Source organism: Schistocerca gregaria, chromosome 5 (assembly GCF_023897955.1).
Source record: "Schistocerca gregaria isolate iqSchGreg1 chromosome 5, iqSchGreg1.2, whole genome shotgun sequence".
NCBI lineage: Eukaryota > Metazoa > Arthropoda > Insecta > Orthoptera > Acrididae > Schistocerca > Schistocerca gregaria.
This window is the reverse complement of record NC_064924.1, coordinates 64,335,813-64,355,365: the sequence shown is the minus strand read 5'-3', so window position 1 is coordinate 64,355,365 and position 19,553 is coordinate 64,335,813.

Sequence of the window (19,553 nt, the reverse complement as noted above, 5' to 3'; positions counted from 1 at the left end):
GTCCCTACTTCTCACATATTGTCCATATACTCTGACCAACAGAAAAGTGTGCATTGAAATGTAATTTACAAGTTACTTAAGTTGATGAACTCGTGTCAATTACAATTTTATAATATGAGAATACAATAACAAAGGTACAAAATATATTATTAAAGAACATAATAGTACAGTTAACATTTGCAGTAATACAGGCTTTACAAAAGAATCGAAATAACATAAACATCAGTGTTAAGGAATTATGGCATAAGTACATACATAAAAGATCAGAATAACTTTTGAAACATCAACTTCACACATGAGCATTAAAACAGAACAGAATAAATAATGTCTAAACATCTTTACGAAGTAACTAACATATTATTAATGCAAATTATATGTGAGGATAATAGTATTCCTCATCATATTGAATGTAGCTTAGTATTAGAAGAGAAAAAATTCTATGAAACAGTACACAGAAACAGGAAGAAAACAAATACACAAGGGTACACAAACACATAGTGGGATAACACAAAAGGAAAGGACAGGGTTTGTTTTCAGTGTAACATTTGGTACTGCAGTCCAACCCAAAACTTCATTCCATAGATCATCCCTCTTATTTTAACATTTGCTCCAACCAAAAAAAAAAAAAAAAATCCTATCCAAGCATGCTTTCTGTATTCTGTTCACATCCTCTTTCAAAAAGAGTTTTTCTCCACTGTACGCTACATTTTGGCCAAACCATTTTCTTATAGCTCCTCAATGCTTTCCTTCCAATTCATCATAGTTAGTTTCTTATATAGTCTACCCCCTCTTAAGCTAACTTAAACCTACTGAGCTCAGATGCTAAACTAAGTGATGACGCAATGCAGCAGCACAAAACAATTAACACAAACAGCAATGACAAAAAATGCAAATTGGCAAAAAAGCAGAAATATAGGACTTAGCAAAGCAAATGTGACATTACAACTAATATGAAGCAATGAACAGCAACAAAAAAAAATCCGTAGTAAATCTGGCTTAACAGAGTAATACAAAGTGAAATACAGTAACACTATGCCTGGCAAACAGCAGCAGCAAATGCAATAGCTTATATCTAAACATGACAAAGCTCAAGCAGAAAAAAAGTAAAGACAACAATGCAGAAAAGGGAAATGTCTATTCACATATTAATATCTATGTCATTAAAGTGGTGATCCACAAAACTAATTCTACAAAAGATATTACCTAGTAGTTGAAAAGAAAATTAAGTATGCAGTAACTGTTATTAATCTCTTCTTATTGTTCTTTCCTTTCCAAGTGCTCCTTTTTCGAAGAACGTGGATCATAAAATGATTATTTAATAGATCTGTTGACAGAAAGTGTTCACATTAGCAAATACATTTAATTTTATTTTATAAAACCAATGCTGCAACACAGCTGGAAGCCAGATATCAAATGAAATAAGCAACTATGAAAGGCAAAGCATAAAAATATCATTCAATAGTCATGTGGCATTTCATAAGTTAGTACAAATTCTCTCAACTCTCGTAGAAAGACGCTTATCATTATCAGGTGTGCAGATGTAAGTAAGTATCTTTCCAAGTAATGAGCGTGTCGTTTTTGCGATGCTTTCTACAAAGGAATGTCAAAAGCGAGGATAATGGCCTCTTTTTTTTCACCTAATAGCTTTCTTTTGTCAGGTGGCTGTCGCGCAGCTGGGTGCACACGACGCATTACGTGCAGGTGGTCACTTAACTGTCTTAACGAAATATTTACGACACCAGTTTCCGCTACAGTGGCAGTCTCATATAAAAAATTTCACAGGTCAAGAATTTGCGTTACACATCTATAGAAACAAAATCCTATTGATACAACAGTGTCCAAAAAATTTTCGTCGGCATTGTAATACATTCACGCATTTACACACATTTCATAACTCTTAAAGTACGATTCTTGGTTTCCAACAACCTTTTTCACAAGCCAGAGCCTCTAACCACTACTCATTATTCCTTACCTTATTCGTCGACACTCCTTCAATATTTCATCATAATAGATACGTATCATAATCAAATAACTCATATAGCATCAGCTTATTGATCATGAACATACCGCAACAGCATAATACACATAGTCATCGTAATAATAACATCATAACACCTCAGTCAACTCTCAAAATCGTCGTAGCTTCCTCCAATAATTTCAAAACCTAAAAGAATTCTCTGCTCATGTCAAAAGTGTCATCTACCTCAAACGTAATTTAAAAATCATGATCTCATACAAAATACATCATTCAAAGCTCTCATAGTATCACAATGGTTCCGAAAAAATATGAACATTTCACAGAGTACAGACAAAATACACATAAGTGTGAAGTTATCCAACTGTGTAATTACGTAAACATCTGTCACTCATGTAGTAAAATAAATATTTGCCTCTCTCAGTTAAATGATCAGATAGCTGTGTAATTTATGTGTTAGAGAAATATGGTACCGATATGTAAAGTTGTATAAGCAAATACCACATTAGCTAGGGCTCCTTGTGCTTGCCAGACACATGGTACACAAAGTAAGTGTGTACCCCCCTGAGGATTAATGTAATTATATCCTCAGGTGTTACAGATTACAGCAGTGGAATGAAACGTATCACGGAAAACCTTTGTATCATTGTACTTCAAATATATTTAAAAATAAATGTTTTAAGTACAAAATTAATCACTCAAATACATGTACTGTAGCGCTAAACTGTGCGTCGTGTTGTAAGATAATCTCTGTGGAAGTGTCGTAGTTATCGTCCTCCGAAAGCTACGTCCTGCAGAAGTCAATGTACTTACCTCATGATAAACAAAAGTGAAATGCTTTGTGTATTGATATCGTAGTTACTACGCTTCTTGCCGTGATGAAGTAAGTACTGTACTGTAACGTATTGTTGTGCTACAGAAAAGGCTGTCTCATTGTAGCTATACCACAAAGTTACTACTAAAACATGTTTTCATTTCCAGAAGAATACAGAAAAACTGTGCAGATATAAAACAGAAACACCGCAAAAGCAACATTGTAAATTGTCACATATTAGTAGCGTCGTGATATAATCATATAGCTGTCAAATAAACTAACCACTGAGTCATCTGGTATCTCTCAGAAAGCACTATAAATTCAAAATGTATTTTCAAGTAAACCAAAATGTTGCATTAAAATCTCATTAGCAGTACTGGTAAATGTTCTAAGCATGTGAGCCTTATGGTCGTTACGTAATCGTGCCACTAACAAGCAAGAATGTACACGCACAATAACACTGTGTCGTCTGTTCACTATAACAATGCATTGGTAATTTCTGTTTAAATAAGTTCTCTTGGTTCTTGATTGGATATTTAACTTCAAACATTGTTGCATGTTAACAGATTATAAGTCTGACAAAGCATACTAGTAATGTGAAATGAAAAGTTATATGGCAAATACAAAGTTAAAAAAACAGATTATCTCTCAGTAAGCGGTTTTACATGTGAAGTGTGGTGCAATCCTTTACTCTTCATAGTACTCAAGAGTTTGAACTTGAATGCAGTTATCATGCGGTATACGTCGGTAAAGAATACTGGAATTTTTCTCAAGTTTAGTGTCTATGTTATTTTTCGCTGAGCCAGCCGGAGCACGTGGCTGCCTGCGGTGTGAGTCATTGTCTCTTTGTTGGCGTGTGACGTTATTGGGATTTGGAGACCTAACTTCTTCAAATTCATCTTGTCGAGAGGGCCCCACCCTGTTTGGATCCCGCCAGTTCTGATGCAATTCAGGTCTGTCGTTACGATTATATCGTCTGTCGTCATGTTGGTAGATTCCATAATTTCTTTCTTGTTGGTCACGTGGTGGAGAATTTCTCCCTGAATCGTAACTGCGCGTTGGACCGTGGCGTCTAAAGTTATTCTGTCTCCCTTGATAATAATTATTTTAGTTTCCATATTGTCTGTTTCTCTGATTGTCTCTGTGATGGTCATTACTGTGGAGAGGCGACCTTTCCCTGTAATTATTACTACTCTGCCAACGGTTGTCATACGGGTGGTGTCTGTTTTGGTCACGATTTACGTTGTAAGAATAGCCTTGACTTGTATTATTTCTGTCATCGCGGAATTGTGACAGATGTGACCTGTAATTGTTGTGCTCCTGTTTTCGCGTTCCGCGATTGTCAATGTCAATTTCCTGTTCTTGTAACAGTCCCTGAAAAGCTTCAATGTCGTCTTTGCATCGTCCTGCTGAGATAATCTGTCGTAAATGTTCAAGTAATTTGATTAAGCAAATGCGGTTGAGTTCTGAGGGGCGGTATGGGTTTGAAAGATACTGATTCTTATGTAACATTTCTTCGAAATATTTGACAAGACTGGAAAATTCAGATTGTTCGAAATATTTCGTCATTATGATGCTATGTTTTACTCGGTCTTGTGTAGCTTGAGACCAATATGCTGAGAGGAAGGCATGGTAAAATTCTCCTTCACTGTGGCAATCGTGAATGACCGATCGCATTCTTACAACTGGTTCATTCTCCAAGTAGCCACACATAAATTCTAATCTGTGCTCTAATGATCAGTTGGGGGGGGGGGGGGGGACAATGAGAGAATTGATGGAGCCACGCTTGTGAATGAATGTCGTTGCCAGAATTCTTAAATGTTTTGAATTTACGTGCAGTATTGAACAGCTTATAGTCAAAATCATCGTGTCGGCGAGAAGCATATCGGTCATTGTTATGTCGTGTCGGCGGTTCCATCTCAAAATTCGGTGCACCTTGCCAATTTCTTTCATAATTTCCGAAATGCCCTGTGTTATTCTTTTGTGGCTTTTCCGTATTTCTAAGTCCCTCTTCCCGTGTTGGAGCGCGAATGTCCTCTGAAATACGTAATTATTGTATTACCTGTGTCAGCTGATCTTGTACTTCCCGGATTTCTCTTTGGTGTTGCGTATTAATTTGATTCTGATTTCGTTTGAATTTCCTAATTTGTTCGCACTCTTCTGTGTCATTCAGATCATCATCTACCTTTGCAGACAAGTTAATAAACTGATCCGAAAGTTCGGCTACTGTCTCCGATAGTGCACTCATTTCCTCAGTGTGTTTTTCTGAACCAAATTTCAGAGTGTCCATTTGTGTTGAAATCGTATCTACAGTGTCCTTTAAGTTTTGCTGAGTTTTTGCAAGTTGCGTAACCGAATCGGTAGATGCAACTGAGTCAATTTTGGCTTGCAAGGTCTCATGATTTTCATGAACAATAGTTTGCAGTTCTTTTCTGGCTGCTTCGTGATTCTGTAATGCATTTTCATGCCGCGAAAAAATAGGCTGAAAATGCTCACAATTTTGTGTTTTTACGTCATTACAGATTTTTTGACATTTCGATTCAATGTTATGTAACTCAGTAGTTACATTTTTACGTGTTTGTTCAAGTGTGGTGTCTAACTTCCGAAGATTTTGTTCCATTGTGTCTACCTTTTGAAGCTTCTGCTGTGTTTGTTTCTGATTTTGTTCCAAGGTGTCTAACTTTTGAAGATTTTGTTCCATTGTGTCTAACTTTTGAAGCTTTTGCTTTGTTTGCTCTGATTTTGTTCCATTGTGTCTAACTTTTGAGGCTTTTGCTGTGTTTGTCTCTGATTTTGTTCCATTGTGTCTAACTTTTGTCCCATTTGTTTCTGATTTTGTTCAAGCGTTGTGTCTAACTTTTGTAGTCTTTGTCCGATTTGTTGCATTAACTGTAATAACGATGCACTGGTGTCTGAAACATGTTCCTCAGTGCTATTCGGCAATGCCTTTGAACCGGCAATATTCGCATTTTGAAAAGCAGAAAATGTGTCTTGATTTATTTGAGAAAACGGTGAGGACGCAAAATCTGAATCTACAGTATTTGCAAGATTGTGTCCTGTCATTTCGGAATCCTGAGGCGAGCTGTTGCCGACCGATCGATTGATAATGCTTCCCTGTTCACTAATTGTTTCACTGCCTACGCCATTATTTGCAGCCCGCTCCGTTTCCCTATGCACAATTACCATATTACCACTTTGAACATTAGTTAATTCATTACATGGTAGCGCTAACATACTGCTTTCGTCTTCACCGTCATTTCTCAGTTTACTTTGGAGCCTAGTATTACGTATTTCACACGCCATAATTGTCGCAATATTTCACACGATAACACAGAGAAGCACAATTTGAAGAGCAAAAATAAGAAAATACATTAACATAGCACTGAAAATAATATCTAGTTAATTGCAAGCGCAGCTGCGAAATACTTGGTGCAAATCTACATGCATGCCACAACTGTTTTACTGTACAACAATGAAAGACTGCAACTACAAAGGAGATTCTCTCTATGATTACGCGTTAGCAATAAACAAAATCTACACTAATTACACAAACTACGAGAAAAAATCAGAAGATTCCAGTGAGGTATCTTCGGCTAAGGGTCGACATATGAAACGTCCCCTTAGAAAAATTATACAAGACTGTACTTAGACGGACACACAATATTTTTTAGCGCAACGCAATCTGACTTTTAAAAATTCCTACGAAAAAATGGCCCTGACTAACATTAACCTATACCTTTCACAAATCACTTACCTCACCAAAAATCTTAGTTACTCGAACTACAGCAATACAGCGAGCGCCACTACTGCCAGCTAAATAAATGATTAAAACTACTGATGGCACTAACTACTGACAGGCATAGCTAGCAAATGAAAGATTTTGATAGAGAACAAACAATGTATTTACCTTAATAGTCATAATATATATATCGCAGTTCATGACATCCAGTCTTACAAATTACAAAACTCCGCCATCTCTCTCGCCACGTCCACCACTGCTGGCGGATCACCTCCAACTGCGCAACGCTACACGCCGCTAACAGCCAACTGCCCAACGCTACAATGGCGAGTATTACAACAATGATTTTCATACAGAGGTGGTGCTACAAATAAAAAAACCTAAACAGCCTACTTACAGCTCTAACGCTTTACGAATGTGAGGTCTGGGCTACAGTAAAAATGACAGTCGTTTTGCATGCGACCCGCTCCATTCATGTACACTGACGGAAAAATCGAAAGACCAAAAAATAATTCGAGCAATGAAATTTCAGGAACTGATTTGCCTAGGTAATATCTTTAAGTCATTAACACTGCAAGATCACAGGTTAATGTAAACGTGAGATATTCTGTTACAAACGTGAACTCCTGATAGATTAAAAACCGGTGTAACCACCAGAATGTTGAATACAAGCATGCAAACGCGCTTGCATTGTGTAGTACAGGTGCCAGATGTCAGTTTGTGGGGTCCCATATGTGCCCCATTGGAGAGAGAGGTGGTGTTCGAGCAGGACAAGGCAACATGGCGACACTATATAGAGCATGTTGGGATACAACAGCGGTGCGCGGGCGAACGGTATCGTGCTGGAAAACACCCCATGAACGGCATCACTATAGGTCGAATAACCCACCACATTGGAGTAAAAATCTGCAATCAAGGTTCATGAGAGAACCATGAGAGCGCTCCTGCTGTCATACCAAATCATACCCCAGATCATAACTCCAGGTGTAGGTTCCAGTTTGTTTAGCGCGCACGCTGGTTGTTTGCAGGCCCTCAAATTGCCTGCTCTTTACCAACACACAGCCATCACTGGCACGGAAACACAACAGGACTCCACCGTGCCCTCCAATGAACATTAACTTGACACGGCTGAAGTCGCGGTGGCTTAGAGCCGGTGAAATGTACGTTCCACTGCCTCTGGCTCGGAACTGACCTCGAAATAACTGATTTATGACAGTCCGTTGTGCCACCGTGGTGCACGCTAAAGCCAAAATTGCTGCTGCAGGTGCAGTACGCTGCGCCAGAGCCATACGTCGAACACGATACGTCTTCTCTCTCGGTAGTGCAACGGAGCCTCGTCTTCTTCCGACCGTACATTCTCGAGACCACCGCTGCCAGCAACCTTGCACAGTGACTATATTACCACAAAGTCTTTCTCCAATATCGCGGGAGAAACATTCAGCTTCTCGTAGGCATATTACACCACCTCGTTCAAACTCAGTGAGGTATTGATAATAGCGTTCAAATGTGTGTGAAATCTTATGGGACTTGACTGCTAAGTTCATCAATCCCTAAGCTTACACACTACTTAACCTAAATTATCCTGAGGACAAACACACACACACATACACACACATCCATGCTCGAGGGAGGACTCGAACCTCCGCCGGGACCAGCTGCACCGCTCAGACCGCTCGGCTAATCCCGCGCGGCTGATAATAGCGTCTTTGTCACCTTAAAGGCATTCTTGACTAACATCAACTTACCACGTCCAATATTAAAAGTACCCAACGCTCACGACCATTTTAGTGTGCATTTAAAGCAAACGTGATTTGCATTGACTGGCGCGAAATTTCGATATACATCATCTTTCGGCTGTACAAAAAAACCCTACCAGCGTTCGTTTATGTCGCACAAGTCCTTCTTGGTGTTGCGATTTTTTTCCAGTCAGTGTATATTCTGAGTCAACGTCCTCCATTCTGTGTTCCGTGGAATGTTATAAAGTTACGGACTTTGAACGTTTTTAGGCCAGACAGCGACGTGTTATAAAAATACGTTTAGAATTTTATGTCCAGTTCCGGGCTCGTTTCTAGAAGGCCTTACCGAGTAGACAGAGTTCTACTGCGGTGTGAACTTTATCATTCATGACTGTGTTAGACTTCTCTTTTAGACAAATACATAGACTCGAAATTTTGATTAGACCTGATAAAGTATGACGGTCTGCACACTCTCGTACGCTTTCCGTGCTGTGCTGTAACAACCGCGCGGCAGCATAAATATTTCGGAGCGTTCGTGTTTTGGGACGAGCAAACAGTTTGAAAGGTCTCTGTTGGATTCCTTTCATGTTAATTTCTTAAATCTGTTGTCATTTACGGCATAAATTCCTCTTCTAAATTTACTGTGGTGTTTCTGACTATCTGGGAGGAGACTGAGCAGTGAAACGTGTTACTTTTACACATAAACAAGAACGATCTGTCACACAACTACACTTTAAAACACAGTTTATATGTAATTCATGTCACACAGTCTCGTACGGAACCTACATACGCTTTCTTTTATATACTGTATATGATATGATACTGTCATCCCCCTTCCCTTCTGTGTGAGAGGATGAATGAGCAAATGTATTTCTAGTTGCATGCTTGATGGTAGCAGACAAGCCTGTCTGCTAGAGAACAGTAGGACCAACGTCGGAACAGGTAGCTACACTTTCTAAAAGGAAAGAGGTTTCTATCCTTAGTATTGTCCTGTCCGTCCCTTGTCATGTTGGTATAGGAAGCTGCCTCTCTGGTCACTTCCGTTTTGTATACGGAAGCGCCCTTAGTAGGAGCCCATCAGGTCAGTCTGTCCGCTGCGAGCGTCTGAAGTGGTAAGATCTCCGGCTAAGCGCGTGTCTGCTAAGTCCGCAGGACAATGGATTTCTTAAGTTCAGCCTAACTGAAAATTTAATCACCTTTATTTCAGGTTTTAGCTCTAAAATATCTAATGTTATCTTAAATTGCAACGCAGTGTATTTCGAGTGTCAACTTTAGAATATCTTCCAGTAGTTGCTTTGTCACTACTTTGTGACTAAAGTGGAACCACGTGTTGGTCAGAAACTGTAACTAAGATCATCAATCTTAAATGCGAATGTGCGTGAGATTATAACGTCTCGTCTTAACAATATTTTTCAATATAGCAACTTTTCTTTATGTTCAACCCACGTGGGGTGTACTTTGTGAGACCAGTACCACGTGCTTATACAATTGTTTGACCCATCAGGTAAATAGTAAGACGATAGTAACCAGTTCGAGGTTTTTCTTTTGTAAATTGCGTTTCGATGTAATTTATTTTAATTATCAAAATTCTTGTGGAGTTACACTCTTTGTGTAAACCAAGTTGACCACGTGAAGCATGTGGTGTAAGCATCAAAGTAGCCCTCAGCTATTCTTTTCGGGAAGATTTCACAGAGAGTTAGTATGAATTTAGTATATCAGTGTGTGGTAATTTCATGACGGACAGGATTGCGCAACGAACGTAACTTCTTTGGGTGAAAATTGAATCGGTTGGTTGTCGTTAATTTCCTCTTGCATATGTTTCAACGTTCTTCGTGTGTTATTTTATGAATGCAGTGTTGTATGTAGTCTCCCAATCTTGGCTCCTTATTTGATGTGTTCCGTAAGATTACAAACTCACATTTACACAATCCTAAATAAGGCACCAGTTTAGTTATGAATCAAGTTTGATATGCTGATATTTTAACGGAACAATGATCAATGTTAAAATAAATGTCCAAATATAAACTGATTTATTTCTTTTTATTTAAATTGTCTTTTTACATATATATCACCGGTTATCGTACGATGAGTACTAAAAGATTATAATTAATGTTAGTCTGGTTGGGAATTTGGTAAGCTAGAGTGGATACCTAGTGAAACAGTTGTGCAGCAATGCAAGGTTAACTTCCTCAGATAGCTCACAGCTTTTAACCCACTTTTATCGTCTTGAATATCAGCACCGCTTTCAGAACAAATTAATGCAACAACATTACAAGTTTTCATTCTTAAGCTAACAGGATGTTAGGATATTGAAAGATTTTTTATGGAGTTGTTCTGAGTAAGAGCTGGTGCATTCTAGCGGTCCGTCCATGAGTATAAATATGATTTTCCATGAGATCATATCTCCGGTTCTATTGATCATAGAGATAAGGAGGATAGTCTTTGGTCTTGGGACTATTTGTATACCTGATGGAATATTGCAGCTAGCCTACACTACAGGGTCTGAAACATTACACACTTTCTCCAGTCTAGACAAATTGAGCATATCGGTTAGTTCTTTCGCGTTAGGTGTGGTCTTGGATGGGGCTGAAGGTCATTTGTTCACGGGCTGTTCCTGAGAAAATATATATTAAAAAAAACGTAGCTTTTCACTACAAAAAGTACTACTTTTAGGGATGGTCACTGCTACAATTTCTATTCATGGAAAATCGTCAAAATTTCTATCATATGCTCTTAAGATGATGTTATAGAGGATTTTTTTAATATAATATTATGCGTTACCGAGGTTCAGAGGTTAAAAGTTACCGTACTTATGCATGTAAAATGTGCACGCAATGTCCTGTCTGATGCGTAAATGTAATTTTAACTGGCGTATTGAACACATGGAAAGGATTCTGCAATCATCGCAAGGGTTCTCAGATCACCAAACTATGTATTCAGTCGTGCCATTTTCTGTGGCAGTAACACTTTGACACGCTGTCTTTGTATAACGGACACTTCACTCCTATGCGGCCCGTCTTGAAATGAAAATTATTTGATATGTGCTCACGGCGGTGTAAGCACCCTACGAAAAATTGTTTTGTCATGCGAAACTCTTGGTACTTGGAAATCAAACACGAAATTTCGTGGTACACTATAGGTGTAGCCTAAAAATATTGTGAATTTTATGTAAAGTAGAGTAACGTGAACTTCGCAAATAGCCCTGTATTTGCTACAAATAGCCATGTATTTGCTATCGTGGGATCCTTAATTGATAAGCAAGTTAGGTGCATATGTTATTCAAATCACTCCCAAGTGGGTTTACACTGGTCTGTAACACAGTCTTATAATAGCCCTGATGGAAACGCTACTTGGGGTGTCTAGCCTCTCATACAATCTATTCATTAACTGATGAAAATTGCCCTCCAAAAATGGTTATTAAAGAGTATTTGCCAGATAAATGCAGTTCTAAAAGTTCCATTTATTTTATAGAAATTGAACACAAAATTGATCATGAATTTGTACAAGGAACAATCATGTATATAAACATAAACTAAATATGTAAACAGTCTTCATCTGAGAGAGATGTTCGCAAGAACCTAGTACAAATGACACTGAAAGGAATCTATTGCGCTTCTCTATTGCGAGAAGGGGGAGCAAAGAGAACAGGTGAAATGTATAATATATATAAACAAGTGGATAATCGGATGCAGTTCCACTATACAAGCCAAGAAGGCAAAGAGGTTCTACAGATGCAACTGCTAAAAACCTCACGTCGAATTTTGGGCTGCTGAAAAAATCAACTGAAATCCTACAGGCCGGAGCTGCGTATAATACTCACAATACCGTGCAAGGCGGCGTGCAGACGATGGCTGCTAATCGTGGTCGGTTCCACTGCGTGGAGATGACTCTTGCCTTGGAGACCGATCAAAGAGCGAGCGCGAAATAAACTCGTTAAGTGTTTGTCCGCGTGACCGCAAAAGTGAAACTGCGAATGGAATTTCTCTCTAGCAAGGGAAGCAAGGTACGTGATCTGTGGCAGTCAGGAATCTATTCCATCCCGCACCCAGAGAGCGATCACTCCGCGTGCCAGAACTCGCCCGATTGTCGCCGATAAACAAAGCTTTCGGCAGTTATGGCCTATCTGTCTACACTCCCGCTACTGTACTCCATCAGCCTAGGCGCAAGTACCATTCCTCCCCGCCAATTCCCAACAGTGACCACAAACGTGTGCTGACACAATATCTGAGCAGCTTACCACAGACTACGCGACGACTTTGCACGGGTAGCTTCCCGCCGACGGGCGCCAGCGGGATGTGATGATTGGGGTGTGGCATGTGGCGCCGTCCTGTCGGCTATCCCTCGAAATTTGTCGACGATTTCTCCGAAACGACCCAAACAATAGCACAGCCGTGACGCCGAGCTGGCGTGAAAACTGCCCACAGATATCGTAAAAATATCGAGTGTTCATCACTTTGGTCCCTGAGACCAGACATCAAAAGACTAAGCCGTCAGCCACGGGTCGGGACCCCGTCTGCAATTCTCAATGTCCCCCGCGTATTCCCCCCTCCTCATCACCCTTGGCTTCTTTTGTGAGCGTTTGGCCTCCTCACACTCCTTTAAGTTCCTTCTTGTCACCAACGTGAAATGAACAGAATTATAGTATGCAAGCATTCTACTCCCGACCACGTAAATGCCGGTAAATAGCATCCGATTTCCTACTTTGCATGGCAGTGCAATACGGTAACGAAATGACGTTAATTGTGTGTAAGCAAATTCAGATTTTAGGAATGCGAGATAGGCTGGTTTGACAGCCCTCTAGAAGTGTATGAAGAGGCCAGAAGGCCTGCTGTACTGCAAATTGAGCTGAATGAGAGATAACTTCATGTTAACCTTATATTGTGTGTACTTGTTTGTGAGTGTGTAAACAAAACCGTCTAAATTTTACTGACCTACATAATTCGTTTTATATTCGTAGGATAGTCTATTGTAAGAGGGAAAAGTAGGGAACCCGCTGAAATATGCTACTTTTGGAGCACAACAAGCACTCTTTCAAATGCTTTGACAGAAAAGTGGGGAATCGGCTGCCTCAAAACTCATTCCGTCTTCTTCGTCAAAAATTTTGGCATGCGAACGTATTTGCTCTTTTTTTGCACTGAAAAAGGGTAGCAGAGAGACAACGACAGTGGGAGAGAAAGAGAGAAAGTGGACTGAAAGACAAAGAGAATCCGATGAAGACAATAGCGGTGGGAGGCAAAAAGAAAAGAGATAGTGAGGCCAGCGAGTAACAGTGGCTCTAAAAGAGAGAGAGAAAGAGAAAGAGAGATATGGAGATGGTAGCAGCATCAGAAGTAGGCTTGGTGTATTTGGGCATCCTTGATCCAGCGAACTTTAACAGGAAAAAATTTATTCACTTTCCCCAACCTCCAATACCCCGTATTAAAGCTTCCCGGTCTAGGGGGCAAAACCTTGAGAAACCTTTCACAAGGACATTTGTGGAGAGGAGACAATGGTGGTTGAAGAGAAAGAGAGTAAAAGAGTGGGTCAAAGGCAACGGCAGTGAGGCAGAGAGACGACGAAAGTGATAAGGAAGGGCGAGAGAAAGGGATGAAGACAGTAGGAGAGACAGACAGAAGAATGTTCCAGTGGCAAAGAAAGCAGTGGGAGTGTGAGGGAGATGCTGGGTATGAACACTTCACTACAAAGAGAGACTAGGTACAAGGATTTACAATCACAGTCGATCACGACTGTGATCGCATGCCAAAATTTTGTGTGAGGAAATGGCAAAGAGGATTGAAGCAGCTGGTTCCCCACTTTCTTGTCATCGACCTTTAAAGACGAAAATATTCGATCTGCTTTGGCTCCAACAGGAAAGTTTTCCAGCTGGTTCTAAATGGTTCAAATGGCTCTGAGCACTATGGGACATAACTGCTGTGGTCATCAGCCCCCAAGAACTTAGAACTACTTAAACCTAATTAACCTAAGGACATCACACCCATCCATGCCGGAGGCAGGATTCGAACCTGCGACCGTAGCAGTCGTGCGGTTCCAGACTGTAGCGCCTAGAACCTCTCGGCCACTCCGGCCGGCTCCAGCTGGTTGAAGAATATACGAACTGAATGGCTGGCTAGCGGCATTGTTCAAGTTACAGGTTGCCTATCCGACGATTTCCAGGGGCAACAAAAATTTGGTTTCCAGTATTTTATGCAGTGATAGTAAAAATTTAAAATGCTATCATAATCTTCTCAGTAACAGATATAATTTCGTGTTAAAGGTTTAACACAATAAGTTAAATATTACAGTTAGAAACTGCATTGACGCATCATAACTCACACAATACAAATTACCCAAACTATATTGGCCCAGTATTGGATACTGAGAGAACTGTTCGACTTCCAACAAACTTTACACAAGATTTTAAGTCATTTCGGTTTTTTTTCTTTCTTTTCTCTCTTTTCTCGTCCTGACGGTCCCCACAAATTGATGAAAGAAAAAAGTTTATCACTTATAACATTTTCGCTGATCATGCAGTAAAATTGCCGCATCAGGCATAAAATTTTAATTTCTTACTTTTTTTTTACTGTTAACTCTGTTCACAAGACATTCTCAGACAATATCCACTTATACCTGCAAAATTGTATTACTATATGAGGCAAAATTCGGGAGACATGGCATTTTCTACAAGAGAATACGATTCTTTAAGGAAACAGGGGTGGGGTTTGCTGGTTAGATCATAGAGTGTGTTTATTATTACACCGCTACGAAATTACGTGCATAATTTAATAAATTCCATTGGAAGCCTGGAGGTCCTCGGTAGCGTTGTGTTATGTCGTTTCTTCCTGTGACCTTACTGAAGGCAGCATAGATTACTCGCTTATGGGGCAGTCTAATATGAACTGAAGGCAATAGAAATTTAGTAACAATAAAGAACTGCATACTGCAGCCCCGTACATTCCTTCGGGATGTATGAAGCAAAGGTAAATCAGAGATGTGTTTCCTCTGGAACAAACAAACTTTGTGTGTAGAAAGATACGTATGCTCTTTCGCTACTTTTATATAGACAGTTCGGTCGGTTGCTGATTTGCTGCCGTAATATATACGGTTGATAAACCTTTATACGAAGCAGCATGCATGCTGTTTTTACGTTATTTTCACAAGAGACCCGTAGCTGAAGGAGCCGGTGATCGGCTGGCAGCATCCCAGACACTCCCAAACGAGGGTGGGAAGACGGATGACCCTTTCAGCCGCAACGTGGGCCCATGCGTTCTGCTGAAGCAGGAGTACTCCGGGACACAAAAGCAGACGTCTCTTTTCGCGAAGGGCAGCCTTCGGTCGCTTCAGGTAACGCCTATCAGCATCGATTGTTCTCTACACAAAGCTGAACAAAAGACGGCGCCGCGTCTCCCAAAAGGCGCGCAAAGTCACGTTGCCTGCATTGAAACCTGACTCAATGGGCTCCTTGATGGAGCTGTTCTGGCTTCCGACCTACTGCCCTCAACTGCCGCCTTCATTCAGTGCCTGCACGGAAAAATTCGTTGCCCGCTGGTTGACAGAAATACCTGGGCACACCCGTCTACAAGAAGAGCGGCGGAAGTAATACACAAAACTAGAGGCTAGCATTCTTCATACCCAGTCGTTGCAATATTTTAGAACATACTTGGAGCTCTAATGGAATGACGTATGTCGAACAGAATGACCTTCTTCATGCTGACCAGTCAGCACAGGTCATCTGAAACCGAGCTTACACTTTTCTCACATGACAGCCTTCAGTAAGAAATCTAACAAGAAAGACTTTAACAATTATCGTCCAGCTTCTTTACTGATATGTTTGTCCAAAATGCTCGAAAAGGTAATGTGCTCAAAAATAGTCTCATATTTCAGTAGGAACAATTTTTAGTATCTTATCCTCGTCGCCACTGTGTAGTCTTGTACCGTAGGAAGGAATGGAGAGGATGTTGTTATGGGTGGCCGGTATTACCGTTCTACAACACAAGTGCGCACGTGGATTAACACAGTTCTTTATTTACATGAAGCCGCTACTTAACTTGAATAGAGTCCATGTTCGTGGCACAAGCTTGTCAGTAATAGTCCTCTTGCAGACAATGTCGGTAATCTTGCTGTTATACTAATCTGATCGCCATGTACTGTCTCTTGATTTCAACACAGCAAAATTCAGTCTCCTAGTGTGAGATTTGTAAGTGGCAGGCAAAGTACAGTGTCCAAGCAATGGAATTTCCTGTCCGTTGTAAGCAGTGAGGTGGTTGCTACATTTACAAAGGCGTGGTGAGCCTAACTGTTAGTACGTGGCAGTGTTAAGCAAAGTTACTGAGGCGCCTGCGTCCAACTGAAAGTCCACACGTCGGCCGGCAATTCGTAGCGAGACAAACAGTGTGTCAGAGTGTCGTTGCACAGCACTAGGGCGAGAAGGTGGCACAACCTTAATCTTATTTGGGTCAGAACGTGTTGTAGGTCCTGAAAACAAGCTCATGCATATGATGTGAACGCTGTTTTCATAACCTGCATTTCGCGTAACGACCACGACGATAAGAGAAATGTGGACCCGTACGGCGACGAATAGACAGTCGTTTGACTAGTAGCGGTAGAACGTACCCTTCGCTACACACCATACTGTGACCTACGGAGTATAGAGGTATGTAGATTAAGATTAGCACCTTGTGATTCCACTCTATAAACCATATCGTAGACGGGCGTTAAACTTTCATTTTGCTCCCTTCGGCCTTGTGGAAGCAAATGTGGTATTGAAAGGTGACTGGGACGGAACTTCTGGTTGAAGGAAGATAAGGTTTAACGTTGTTCGACGAGGAGAATAAGCTTGTGTTGGGAAAGGGAATCGGCCGTGTTCTTCTCAAAGGAACATTCCAGGCATTCGTCTTAAGTACACTGCTGGCCATTAAAGCTGACGTACTACAGATGCGAAATTTAACCGACAGGAAGAAGATGCTGTGTTGTGCAAATGATCAGCTTTTCAGAGCATTCACACAAGATTGGCGCCGGTGGCGACACCTACAACATGCTGACATGAGGAAAGTTTCCAACCGATTTCTCGTACACAAACAGCAGTTGACAGGCGTTGCCTGGTGAAACGTTGTTGTGATGCCTCGTGTAAGGAGGAGAAATGCATACCATCACGTTTCCGACTTTGATAACGGTGGGATTGTAACCTATCGCAATTGCGGTTTATCGTATCTACATCTACGTCTACATTTATAGTCCGCAAGCCACCCAACGGTGTGTGGCGGAGGGCACTTTACGTGCCACCGTCGTTACCTCCCTTTTCTGTTCCAGTCTCGTATGGTTCGCGGGCAGAACGACTGCAGGAAAGCCTCCGTGCGCGACATTGCTGCTAGCGTTTGTCGAGATCCAATGATTGTTACAAGAATATGGAATCGGTGAGTTCAGGAGGTTAATATGGAACGCCGTGCTGGATCCCAACGGCCTCGTATCACTAGCAGTCGAGATGACAGGCATCTTATCTGCATGGTTGTAACGGATCGTGCAGCCACGTCTCGATCCCTGAGTCAACAGATGGGGACGTTTGCAAGACGACAATCGTCTGCATGAACAGTTCGACAACGTTAGCAGCAGCATGGACTATCAGCTCGGAGACCATGGCTGCGGTTACGCTTGACGCTGCATCATAGACAGGAGCGCCTGCGATGTTGTACTCAACGACGATCCTGGGTGCAAGAATGGCAAAACCTCATATTTTCGGATGAATCCAGGTTCTGTTTACAGCATCATGATGGTCGCGTCCATGTTTGGCGTCATCGCGGTGAACGCACATTGGAAGCGTGTATGCGTCATCGCCATACTGACGTATCACCCGGCGTGATGGTATCGGGTACCATTGGTTACACGTCTCTGTCGCCTCTTGTTCGCATTGTCGGCACTTTGAACAGTGGACGTTACATTTCAGATGTGTTATCACCCGTGGCTCTATCCTTCATTCGATCCCTGCGTAAGCCTACATTGCAGAAGGATAATGCACGACCGCATGTTGCAGGTTCTGTACGGGTCTTTCTGGATACAGAAAATGTTCGACTGCTGCCTTGGACACCACATTCTCTCATATCTCTCACCATTTGAAAACGTCTGGTCAATGGTGGCCGAGCAACTGGCTCGTCACAATACACCAGTCAGTACTCTTGATGAACTGTGGTATCGTGTTGAAGCTGCACGGACAGCTGTACCTGTAAACGCCATCCAAGCTCTGTTTGACTCAATGCCCAGGCGTATCAAGGCCGTTATTACGGCCAGAGGTGGTCGTTCTGGGTACTGATTTCTCAGGATCTATGCACGCAAATTGCGTGAAAATGTAATCACATGTCAGTTCTAGTATAATATATTTGTCCAATGAATACCCGTTCATCATCTGCATTTCTTCTTGGTGTAGCAATTTTAATGGCCAGTAGTGTAAATTAGGGAAACCACGGAAAGCCTTCAGAATTGTAGTCCATTGTGCTAACCACTGCACAGTCTCGCTTCGGTTTCTAAGTACCGGTATCAGTTTACTGTGCATACTTACAGACACGTCTAAGCCAAGAGCTCCACTGTAGTAAGGACCGCAGGGTTTGGGATAGGAGGCGCAGGCGCCCTCGCCGTCAGGCCGCGAGACAAGAGCCGTCCCTCCCCAGAATAAAGGCCGGCGAGCTCATCAGTCATGTGGGCGGGTCGCGGCGCGACACACGAGGGACCCTGGAAACACCCGCCAGGACGAGGCAAGGGGCTGGCTGCCTGGCCTCACAGCCGCGACCTCGCTGCCGCTGCACGAACAACGCCAGTGTCAATCACAATCAAGAAAAGAGGGTATACTCCGTGACCAAATTGTCCGCAGGGTTGCGGGACCACGTAACACTTGATATTTGGTATTCATTATACAGAGTCACAATACTGTGAGTAGCACTGACGCCTTTCCCGCCTGAACGACGTCAGCTAAATACACTCATGCTCGTAAGTTAAGGATAATGCTGATACATGGTGAAACAACGCTCTGGTGGGAGGTTTGCGGGTTTAAATCACCTCGGGGTATGACAATGCGGTGCATTTGACCTGCGGTCGTCGGTGGCCCTGCCAGCAGTGCACATACGCAGAGGTGTGTTGGTGCACGTCAGAGTACGGTGCACCGAGTAATTGTGCAGACGTTTTCAGATTTGCTAATGGTGACTGTGTGTTGAAAATGGCTCAGAGAACACATATTGATGACGTTATAAAGGACAGAATACTATGGCGAATGGAGGCTGCTCAAACACAGCAGGTCGTAGCACGGGCCCTCCGTGTGCCACCAAGTGT